Consider the following 12,594-nt stretch of genomic DNA (forward strand, 5'->3'; position numbering starts at 1 on the left):
GAGAGTTGCTTAAGAATGTAAAGCAACTAAATTAAACAAGTATCCTTATAATCAAGCCACAATAATCTCTATAATTAGCTCTTTTTATCTTTTTTGTTTTTTCATAATAGAACAGCAAAAGACCACGATTTCTCAGACAGTAAGAAGAATCAAGAGAGAAAATAAGATCAAATATCTTTGTTTTACCAATAATTTCTAGGCTCAGAGACCAGCAAGTCTGTGGAAAAGTCAATACACAGACTTGTGGGCACCATTATATAATTTCCTGTTGCTTTTCCAAGAATCCCATGATCATTTAATGTGGCACTTACAGGAAATATATAAAAAGGAGTATTGAAGACAGAGCTGCAGCAGTGTGATGACATCAATACAAATGCAAATATACACCATCCAGAGATTATTCCAAGAATGTTATTAAAAATAATCAGCTCTGTGAATTCTGGGAGCCCAGGATGGCTGTGCCAGAGCACCTCTTTGGAAGGCCATTGCCAGCAGAGTAGAGAAGGCACAATCCAATAAATGAGGCCATTCTTTTGAAGAAATGCTAAGTTTGATCCACTACCAATACCTGAGGAACCACCCAGATCTTAGGAGGGCAAAGCAATTCTGGAATGAGTACAAAACCACCTGAGGTTCCCAGAGGCCTGGGGAGACACCATTTGTTCAGATGCAACCAGCAAAAAATATTCACAAAACATTCAATTTTCCTTTGTGCAAATTATTCTGTGGAGTCACAGCCCAGAGTTCTGACACCTTCAGAGTTTTACTTGCATTTGAGCATTGAGGAATGGCACCTACAGCTCATCCCAGCCCTAGGAAAGGGGGTCTAGGAGCCCTTTGTACCAGCCTGGCACTGCAGAAACCCCCAGGACAGCAAACCAAGAGGGAGGACCAATATTTGCTGCAGTACAGAGCAGCAGAGAGCAGGGTGGAAGATCCAGGCTGTTTCCATCAGGGTTTAATCTGTGCTAGCCCAGCTCAAACTGTGTTAGTGTCAGCTGCTACTCTGAGATTTATTAGAAAGGAGTTTTAATGGCTCCTTCAAACAGTGTCCTTTGTTTGGAAGAGGGAAGTACTGATTGCTGATATTATGCCCAAATACACTTAAGACTCTAAAACAGGTTATGGGCAGTAGATTTATTAGAATCAAGTATTAGCAACTTATTTTCAGTCTCTGTCAAGCAGTCAGTGGAGGGGAAGAGATCCCCCACCAAGTATTCAATTAGTAACAATGATCTCACAGTGCATTCCTTCTGTTGGGACACTCATAAATACTGAGCTCTGAATACTGGCTGAAAACACTGCTACCAAGTGTGAAATAGGGCAGTGGGAGAGAATAGGGAATAATAACAATAAAAACAAGGACTTCTGAAAGTTATAAACCAATAAAAAAGAGTCTGAGCATTTTGAGGTAGAAAGCAGGAGGTGTTAGAGAAATGCCCACATAGGAAAGGCCTCACGCTTCTTTCCATGGCACCTATCCCAAAGAACTTGGAAATCCATAGGTTTTCTTTAGTGTGTAGTAACTACATACTAAAATATCGTAGGATGGATCAGGTCCTGCAGTTCCCACCTTAGTGATTCTCAGAGGAAAGTGAGAAATTTGTCAAGGACAATTATAGGACAAAGAGAATGCTATCAAATCCTCTGCACAGGAGGAAGAATAGCCCTTTCAGAATTTTAAAGTCCACCTGTAAATATACTCTAAACTCTTGCTAGTCCCCCTGACAGCCAGAGGTGTCTGCAGGATGCACATATCCAAGAATTCCCCTGGGCCCTGAGCTCAGCTGCTTTCCAAGAACCTCATCCTGCAAGAACAAATTTGCACTGACATCACACTGCCCTGGGCTCTCCCTGCAGCGTGCCACAGTGTGTATAATCTCAGTTGGAGTAAATAATGTTGTTTCTGTGATACCTGATGACTTTCACCTGATAACTGGAGAGGGCTCCGGCCATCAGGACACGAAATGGATTTTCCCTTTGTCTCTGTCCGTGTTACACCCAGTTTGGTTTTTCTGTGCAAGGCAGGCAGGGACTCAAGATGGCAATAGAGAGCTGGAAAACTCATATTCCAGCAAAGAGCTATAAATATCCCTTTTGTTGCTTAATGTGTTGTTAAACCACTTGCTAGAGAGGCCTTTAGTGTTAATCTGCCCATCAGTCTCTCAAAAATTCCCATCTAAAATTATCAACAAGTAGTTTGGTCAGTAGAGAATGTTTATTTGCAGTTGCACAACTCTCAGTTTGCAGAATATTATCTGCTTAAAACATAAGCAAACAACCACAGTCTAGGAAAGCCAGGACTGTGAAAATTAATTCATAACCTTATTTTGCAGTATATTTTGTGTTAGAAGATTTAGCAACATTTAGCATACTTTGGATATATCATATGCCTTATGGGCAAATATTGTATTTTTTTTTTCAATGGCTATCAGTAAAACATATGATTTTAGAAAGGAAGTGTGTGTTGTTGCAAAGAAGAGGTTTCTAGTTCCCCGTGTGTGGAACCACCCTACAATAGAACCAGGGTTTCTGGCTTGGCTTTGGGGCTGCTGTGCAGAACTGCTGTGTGCTCCCTGCCAGCTGCTGCCTTCCATCCCAGAGGTGGCAGCCTGGAAATGATGAATGAACTAATTCATACAGTCTGCAGCTGAGCGTCAGGGATATACCTAATATACATTACACATGCCTGCATATAAGGACACAAACTAAATTTGGGTTACTAGCACTGAAAAGCCAGGGAATTGTACAATTATCACTTACCAGTATTTCCCATGTTAAATTTATGCAAAAAAAAAGGTAACATTTTCTACAAGATTATCCTTAATCAGTCTTTGTTCCTTGAAGATCTTGTAACAGTTTACCTCTTTCAGCCTGAGTGACTCTGAGTGCTGTGTCAGGGGCTGGGCCAGAGCTGATAAGGGTTTATCCCTTCACTGCTGTGGACTTCACATCAAGCCTACTGCCCCTGCTGGGAGACAAAAAAAAAAATGGTTTTTTTTTAATAGAAAAGGCTAATTTATGCCTAAGCTGCTGTTTCTGATCAGAGTAAATGTTGAAAGCTTTAAAGCTGATTACAAATTAAAATATCTGTGTCCCCAAATGCTCGCCTAACTTCAAACAATTGGCTGCTGAGGAGGAGCTGCAGGGACAGGTGTGCTGAGGACTGACACCTATTTCAAGATCAGAAGAGGGCACTAGGGCTTAAGTTATATTCAGCATAATCCCAGACAAAGAGAGAGGGGAGGGAAAACCGGTGAAAAGTGTCAGAAATTTTCTTTTGTTATTCTACTGCTTCTCTCTCACGCAGTGAGAAAACAGGCGGGGCTGGAGGCCCATGGGACCAGGATCTGTGCCAGCTGCAGCACAGCTCAAGGGGCAATTTCTGTCACAAACATTTACAGCAGAGCTGCCAAACTGTGGGACATCACTCCCCAGCCCCACCCCGCCCTGCTCGGGTCAATCTTTGCCTGTTGTTCCTCTGCTGGGCTCTGTGCAGGCAGCAAAGGCAAAGCCACCAGGGTGGAGCTGCTCGCAGGGACAAAGAGCTGCCCATCCACCCTGCTGAGCACCAGGGAGGGTCAGGAGATGCCCCTCATACAGCAAATTTTACACTGCAGCTTAACAGCAATAAAAAAGCCTCACACCCCCCGACAAAAAGCTCCTTTGTGTCTTGTTCTCCTCAAAGCCATGAAACAGAATAATTGCATTATGATTGTTACTAGCTGTTAAAGCTGATGTGGTGTCTTGAAGCAGCACAAAATGAATTTTCATTACGCAGGACCTTGCATGTCCTGTGCTAAGGGGGGACATTCAGTGCTGGTGTGGAAACCACACAACACCACGCAGTTTATATCAGCCAGCTCAGCTGTTTTATCCCCCTCTGCTGCCATTGCAGGGAGGATTACCTGGACAAAAAGAACCCAGGGTGTCTCTGAATCACCTTCTGCATGAATATTTTCCTCCCCTTTGGCTCTAATGAGGATTTGGGAAGAACTGCACCACACACACTGCATCACACCACTGGACGTGTGAATATCCACTATGCATCAATAAATCCATGTAAACCTGAGTTGCATGACATACAGACAGCTGTACTAGTTAAAGCCAAATTATCTTGTGTGATAATAGATAAACACAGAAAACTGTAATAGGAGAGCAATCAACACTTCCCCAAGTGTCCTCTCCCAAGTCCCAGCCATTTCTGGCTCAGGGACCTCAAGTCAGATGTTGTCCTTTTTAAATATCCCTTGGTAGATTTTGGTATGGATTTCCTCCAGTTTGTTTTAGAGAATGTAAGAAAGACCCAGAAGGAAATACAGTGAATTAATTTTCCTGGCATTGGTTTCTGTTGTCACCAAGAAGAGCAGCCCCAGATTCATCCTTACCCCACACAGAAGAGTCAGCCCATGCAAGGCTGCTGAAGAAGAGCTGTTGGCCACCATTGGCTTAGAGACAAGAGTTTTGTGTCCCTTCCTTACTGCTGAACATGAAACACATCCCAGAGTCCCTCCTGAAAGTCCATATCCACCTAAACCACCCCAATGGGAACATTTGGCTTTAAGCTTCCAGGACTTGGAGAAATCAGAGGCCAGAAAGCCCTTTCAGAGAAGGGGAAAAAAATCCTTAAAAAGAAGAACCTTGAACACAATCACTGTTTAAAAATACATTTACCTCTTATTAAAATGGAAAAGTCAAGTACAGCATCAACGTTGGGATTGTAGAATTTGTAAAAGCAGGAGGACAGAGACGGATGTGTAGCAGCCTTCAGAGCACAGACAGCTGTCCTAAAACCACTGTAGGGCCACTGCATTTTATCCTTCCTGCTGGCCCTACACTGTAGCATGTATTGAAATTTTGGAGGAGCCATTTACCAGGAAATCTGCGTCCTTAAAACTTTTTCTGTCAGTTCTGTAAAAGAATTATTGGATTCTATAGACTAAAATCCCTGAATAATGTATGTGAGTTTTCAATATAGCTTGTATTATTGTTAGCTTGCAATATATGCACATGTAAACAATGTAAACAAAATATTTAAGAGGCATCTCACAGTGAGCAACAAATTATGCATCAAGTATTTATTATGTAGTGTATATTCCTCTGTAGGCTGGAGGGAAAAAAATTGGCTCATGCCTAGGAAAAAGATATACTGAACCCACTGAGAATAATTCAAAATGCATTTTATAAGAAGAAATTATGGGTACAAGAGACCATCTGTCTTTGGTTTTTTAAATGGTGCCTTTCAAAATGCAAGATCCCTAGCCTAAGTCTATTTTCTATATAAAAAATAATTATTATGTTTTACTAAAAATTGAATGAGGAAAAGCTGAACTCCTCATGCTTCTTTTCTAAGATAGACAGGAACAGAAGGGGATTGGCACGTTTATGTGTAAATCAGGAGCAACTTCATCAAAGAAATTATTAATTTGGGTAGAATGCAGGAAAAAAAAATAAAAATCAGAGAACAAAACATTTGGATTTCTGAAGCAGCCTGTGTTACAGCACCTCCCCACAGACTGACCCTGACAAAGTTTATCAGTGTGGTTGCCCCATGTGTTTGAGGGTAGCAGGTCTCTGTAAGTAAAGTCAAATCTTCTAAGGTGACTTGATATTGCTCTGGCCTCTCCCTTTGACCAAGACTTTTAAATCTTATTCTGCAGCCTTGAGATCACCTTGCCAACTCAGACAAGTATCCCTCCTGTTCCAGAGAGAAAGTGGTGACACTTCTCTTCCCAAACCTTGGAAAAAGATACACAGCTGTAGCACAAATATCAGCATGTGAGGAATCCACATGGACCTGAGAGGAAAGGGATGGAAAGTCTGATTACAGGGAGGAAAAGCTGCTGTCATGCTGGGCAATGGGCTTTCCCAGGAGACCTAGGCAGCCTCTGCTCTTCACCTGGTGTAAATGTGTGTGGATGCTGAATATCAATTACAAATCAACTACAGAACATGCAGAATTTCTAAAATATAAATTTGGTTCACATGGAAGACTTTGTCAGAACTTTTCTTACCTCCTTGTGATTGAATCATGACACCACTGAGGTTTCCTTGACTGCTATCCCAGGTTGGCTATCACTTCTCTCCAAAACAATCTCCTTTTGGCTGTCTTTGCTTTTCAAACTCAAACAGTTGAGAGAAGAACCTAAAAATTCAGATTATCAGAGAAACACAAGCAATGTTGCCTTTCATCTAGTCCCTCCCATTCTTACAGCACACTTGCCATATTTATCTAAGGACCAAAATAAGAGCCCATATCTGGCCAGATTCTCCTTGATGTCAGTGCTCTCACCTCAGAATCAGTCAGGTCACATGAACACATCACTGAAATAAATTGTCTTCCTGGAGAATTGGCTCTTCACATGCAGAGTCACAGTCACGATAGCAGAGTCTGACTGCAGGGATTAAAGGTAGGATCTCCCACAGAGATCTAAAAAGGCAGCAACACCCACCAGAAATTTACTACAGTTATGATTCAGGATCTTGCCACCAACGTCTTGGAATGTCTGGATATTTTAGCAGAGACATTCCGGGGGGCATACACTGACAGAAATATCCAAAGGATTTCCACTAGCCAAGAAAAGGAAGAAAATACTTAATGAGGGTGTATTCCTGACTGCAGTCAAAACTACACTTGTGTAATTCTTAAAATTTTGAAATTCATCTCCCTACTCCACCAGTGTAAGACTGGACAGGAGAGAAAGATTCTTGATGTTACGTTAGGAGAAATGGAAGTTGAACTTGAAATGAAGCAGCTAATTTATGGCTAATGGCTGCTAATGATGGCAGCAAAATTGTGTGTTTATTGCAAACATTTAAAACTTCGAGGGCAGACATTTACAAAGGTGAGAGTCAATAGTGCCTTCATAAAGCTGGAAAGTAAAAAGACATAAATGAGTATTAATGCTATGGTTAAAAGGGAAAAAAACAAAGTTATACTAATGCAGATGTAGAATAAGAAACACAGCAACTGAAAAAATTATTAGGATAAAAAGTGTGGCAGTTTAGTGGGATTGATTTGCTCTTTGAAAGTCAATTTAAAAAAATCACTGCTTTGAAAAGGAAGGACAGGTTCACTGAAAGGCAAATGCTTGTTCCTTTTATTTTAAAAAGCATAAAAAATAATAAGGAAAAGTTGAAAGCTAGGGGTGTACTTTGCGGGAATATGTCTTACCCTAGACATTAAATGGGAACAAAGACCACATGCTTTCAAATTAGGACTTTTAGAGACATGAGATACATATTATGTATCTCTTGGAAAAGGGACAGTGATTTCATAGATCTTGTTTAAATTTAGATCTTTGGTATTTTCAAGTATTGAATATGCCATCAGGAAAGGTTAGGAGCAATGTGCCAGCTTCACTAATAACATCCATTTCTATCTGATCAAGCCAGTAACAGATTGGACACAGATTGATCAGGATAAATTTGTGTGGAGTTCAGCTCTCCCTGGAAGAAAGCACTATGTGAAGTTAAACATGGTTTCATGGTATTGGGAAAAAATTATGAAAACAGAACAGAAAAGAGAAATGCCTCGAGACAGTCAGAATTTGTAAATGAAGTGATAGAAATGGTGCAGGAATTGCCCTAACACCTAGCACTGAACCTTTTGGGCACACTGCTCCCACTTCTGGATTGATTGCTGCAGGACAGCTGGACATGCACCCATCATTATTGCCCAGGAAATCATCCCAGCCCTTAATAATGTCAGCAAAGGAGACTTGAGGACATGACATGCTCCTTTTGGTATGAGTCTCCTCTCAGAGCACAGTGGGGATTTGGACTGAGGGTTTAATTTAGTGCCAGCTTGCACACAGCTCTCCCTAATAACCATCCAAGTGACCAGAGCATGCCAGGACGGTGCCTCTTTAATTATAAAAGATGCTTTTCTAAAGACAAAAGAACTACCACCACCCACCCATTCCAAAATCAAAACCAGACTAGAATCTTGGAGAATTTACAAAAAAATAAAACCATAACTCATGTTTAACAGATCAGTGCTCTATCTTTTCAGGCTTTGTGTGGCAGCGCATCATTCACTTCACCTTAATTTCACTATTATATTATTGTTTGCACCACTGCAATTATCTCTCTGAAAACAGATCCCAAAAAGATTCAGAGAGGCATCTCTCTACCCAGTGTACTGGCTGTGCTTTTTGATGTGAGTGGTAGAATAATTTACATGAGAGGTATCAAGATATTCTACAGCCAATTTGTAATCTTCTGTTTTCATGGTAGAGAGAGCAAACATTTTCATGAAAGAAGGCCAACTTATTTCACTGTATGGATTTTTAACTTGGGGGATGACAACTTTCCTTTTGAAATGAAGAAAAATGCAGACCTCAAAAAAAATAAAGGACAGAAAAACTCTCACAGCTTCTGCTTCTCTGTGGAAGAAATTGGGAACTACACATTACACTGCAGACCTGTTCCTCACACACAGCATACACACAGCATTTGAGGTGTGTATGTATTGATTGAGGTGATTGAATGGAAGAGTGCACAGGCTCACTCAATACGCTCCTTCCTTTAACCGCAGAATTTACTGCTTGTAGCAACAGCTAAGAGAAAAATTTGTATTGTGGTTTTTACTGAAGTGCACCACTAACCAGCAACTCTGCCATAAGAAAAACTGATTACATAAAGCCATAAAGCATTGCAGCATAACAATATACATAATTAAGAAATTAAAAAGTAGTTAGGAAATCTCACCAAGACCTTGGTGGAATTTACATAAACTTTTACTAATTGAGGAGCCAGCACTGAGACTGGAACAGTTTTCAGAGGGAGGGCAGTGTGTAGGGCTGGGTTTTGTAAGGCAATGCTCATCCATAACTCAGGAAATGTTTTTGGAGAGCCTCATGGGGCAGAGACAGCTCCTTCCACCCTCAGGCCACAGCTCTCAAATTTCACACACTAGTCACAATAACCATAAAGGACACTGTTTAAAAAATAAACTAAAAAGAAAAAGAAGCTGCTCTATTTTCCCACCTCATATATTCCTGCAGTAACTCCCACAGTTCTGAAGGCATGGAAGAAATGGTAATTTCCTACAGGAGAAACCTTATGTGCTAAAATAATGTAAGACAGATAATAACAACTTACTCCTTGAATAAACATTAACGTTCCCCTGCAGCCCCATGGGAGGCTGACAACACCAGTGCAAGTTCCACATCAAAACTGAGATAAAATCACCATGTGTTTTGTCCCTGGAAGGAAAAGTCACCTTTTGAGAAAGGCAAAAGCTCTTGCTTTACTGTAGTGGGCCTTTTTGATGCTGGTGAACAGAACATGACAAATACTCCAGCAAGGCAAATCTGCTGAAGGTGCAAACCACTGCCAGACTAAACTGGAATTATCTGCATGGCTCTTGGGCCGATGTTTGTAACCAGATACTGTGGAAACACAAGTGAACTTGACCTTGCCCTTATCTTTGGACTTGCAAAATGATCTCTGCTGGAAACTTCCTAACATTTCCTTTCATGTGCCAGATCAAGCCTGAGACCAATCAGATAAAGCAGCGTGCCCTGGAGGCTCCACTGCAGCTGTCCAGGCAGTTAACCTTAGCCATGGAAGAAAAAAAATAATCAAACAATCTGTTTTCTTTGCAGCCCTACAACTGCTGCATCACATGATGTGACACTAATTGCCCTACAGTGCGTACTTTGAAGCTGACAAGTGTTAAGCTGTGATTAAGAATTCCAAATGGATGTAAGTACCTGTCACTCAGATGGGTCCCTCAGTTGCACTGGTGACCACAGGAACAACCAGGAATCCACCAGCCCATTTATGTAGGAGGAAGCTGCTGCAGAGACTTAATTAGAGGGTGCATCACTTAACTTCCTCAGCAGATACAGACTTGACTCACAATCAGCCTAAATGAAAAGCAGGTAGTTATTATATTAACTTTAAGATCAAGGATTATACGGTAGAAAAATAAAACCAACCAAAACCAAACCAAACCAACCCCCCCTAAAATCACCATAGGAAATTTTGCACACCTGCTACAAGAACTCACAGATCTATTGTGATCAGTTTTATTACCTGGTTCAGGAAAATAGCTGTTTTATCAGCTAGTTTTCATTTACCTGTGAAAAACCTCTACCAAAACACACTAATTATAACAAACAAACAAGAAGTGTAATTGGATAACTTCAGTACCTGCAGGGGAACTGTGCCTTTTGAAGTAACCTCATGTCAGACAAAAATGACAGCTCCTTCTAGACACTATTTCTTTCATAACTATGCTACAGCTAATTGTAAATGCTTTGAATATGCACTTACAATTAAACAAATATCTTGTGCCTTGTTAGCAGGACACAAGATTGAGCTATTTTAGCTTCTTTGATGAATCACTCATTCCAAAACCTTTTTAGAGTAATGAATGCTTTTTAAGTAAAATGCAGCTGAACTGTAGAGGTTATTAAACTGTATTAAACAGACATTCTAAACATTAAGTACCAAGTGAACACACTAAGTAGGAGCACTACAGATGATTTAAATCAAGACCCAAAAGCTAGAAAGTGAATAGAAAAATTAAAAACATTTTCAATAATAGTTACAGCAAATACTCAAACCAGTTGTTTAGTCTAAGATGAAATCCTTATTTGGGACATATTGGACCAAAAATGCCTTTTGATGTTCATGTGCTGGCTTTCTTTCATGGAGGAACAGGAGGAATGTGGGAGAGGAGCAATGACATTTTCCTCTCAAACACTCACTTGTGTGAGTAATTTTACCACATGAAGACTCCTGTTGGGTTTACCAGGACTATTTGTGTAAGGACTTCCTCATGGGCATGATTGTTCACAGGTTCCAGGCCATTAGAGGCTATTAACTCTGCTCCATGGTAATAACATTATTTACATGTTTATTTTCAATGAACAGTCCCAGTCATTAAGAGGAAGTAAGGAAAATATTTCACTGGACAATATATTTCTCAAAAGTACAGTTATTTAAATTATAGGTTGTCAAAGCTGCTATCAAGCAAGGAGTTGACAAAAAGCAAATCAGTTTGAAAGTAATTTCCTTTTTTTCAAACGTTTTTCCCCTGAAAATTGACCCAAAAGGAAGAGGGGAAAAAGTCCCTGGCACAGGAATCATCTATAAATTGTGAACACCCCTCTGGTTATGCTGCAGAAGCTTCAAATGCAAAACAGTTCCTTTTCCCTTTCCTACACTCAAAATATTATGAAACATTTCCCTTGTTTTGACTTATAAAATTCCACATGGATTTTGATGAAAACAGGAACTAAATAGTATAGCATTTTACTCTTAAATTTGTATAAAAAACCCCAGTGCTTTCCACTGTCATAACTATTTTCTTTTGTCATTATAAATACCCACAGTAACGTGGGCACAGGTTTCTCTACAGAGGATCTCTGGGTAGTGTGTGCTGGTGAATTCCAGGCTGCTTCTACACCAGTGCAGGAAAAAAACTTGTAATCTCACAGACCTGAGGGCCCTCCAGGGTGAGAGATTTTCCCTTCCCCACACCCTTTTCATTAAACTGGAAGAAGTCAGTGTTGGCATTGGATGCCTCCTTGGATCCCAGCATCTCTGTGCAATCACTGCAGCTGTTTCCAAAACAGGAGGAGGGATGACCTGGCACTCCAGCAGAGAGGACAGGATGGACTCAGAGTTATCCTATTTGCACATCCACCTCCTGTAACTTCTCTTGCCTTTGCCCATCTTGTTTTTTTGCCACTGAAAGCAATAGTTGTCCCACCCAAGAGCAATGGGCTCCACCATACAGGGTTATACCCATTAAAGACCACGCATGACAAGAAATTAATATCTTGTTAGAAACATGACACTGATACAAGGGCATTATAATCACTGTAAGATTTAAGGGGACATGATTACAGTAATTTATCTCTTGATGTGATTACAGTAATTTGTATCTATTAAAATTAACACACATTTTAAATCTCTTGCCATGTTAACTTTTTTAAGGAAATGATATGCTTCAATTTCATTATATGAAATTCACCCCAAGCACGCTACTTATTGCTTTTCAATTTTGTTGCACAGCTATAACACAACCACAAAACAAAGAGTGCCAGATACAGAAGGATTAAGTTACCTCAATGATCAGAATGAAATTGTGGGTATTTCTGGTAGTTTTAGTGAAGTCTTTTTTTCTTTTGAAGTCTCTTCTGCACAAGTGACATAACTGTTCTCTTCCCTTGACATTACCTGTCATAACCATTGCAGTAAAGGGACAAATCAATATACCTTCAGTCCATACCAGCATTTCCCCAGTCAGATTTTGCTTGTATGCCATTCAGATACATCCACATTTCCAAACTGCACGGGAGAGAGGATTTCTGATGAATAAATATATGGAGCAATTAAAATTAATGCCCATGGTGGAGTCTTTCTGGGATAATCATAGATAAGCAGTAACAGATAAGCAATGCTCACACTTTGTGTGTTCAGAGGAATTTCAAACCAAGAATCACCCCAGCATCAGGTAGCAGATGTGCTGTTGCTGTTCTGCAGCTGAGGAAGGCAAGTGGCAGCAACAGAGGCATTTGGAAGGAGGATGAAATAGTTACAGGGACAAAATAAGAGTAAGCACAGCTTTTCAGA

The 12,594-nt window shown here is 40.4% G+C and overlaps 1 long non-coding RNA gene across 2 annotated transcripts in view; it reads right to left on the minus strand.

The window, feature by feature from the left end:
- Positions 1-12,359, minus strand: part of LOC115947755 — an 18,039-nt gene extending 5,680 nt beyond the window's left edge. Inside the window, exons 1-4 of one of the 2 annotated variants that reach the window (XR_004081605.1) lie at positions 12,086-12,359; positions 9,720-9,875; positions 6,015-6,145; positions 2,865-2,971 (exon numbers count right to left, since the gene is read on the minus strand). This is a non-coding gene — a long non-coding RNA (uncharacterized LOC115947755). The remainder of the gene's footprint in view (positions 1-2,864; positions 2,972-6,014; positions 6,146-9,719; positions 9,876-12,085) is intronic. The other variant, XR_004081606.1, reaches the window with a different exon arrangement.
- Between the last annotated feature and the right edge of the window lie 235 nt (positions 12,360-12,594).

The sequence above is a fragment of the Geospiza fortis genome, unplaced genomic scaffold (genome assembly GCF_000277835.1).
Source record: "Geospiza fortis unplaced genomic scaffold, GeoFor_1.0 scaffold171, whole genome shotgun sequence".
Lineage (NCBI taxonomy): Eukaryota > Metazoa > Chordata > Aves > Passeriformes > Thraupidae > Geospiza > Geospiza fortis.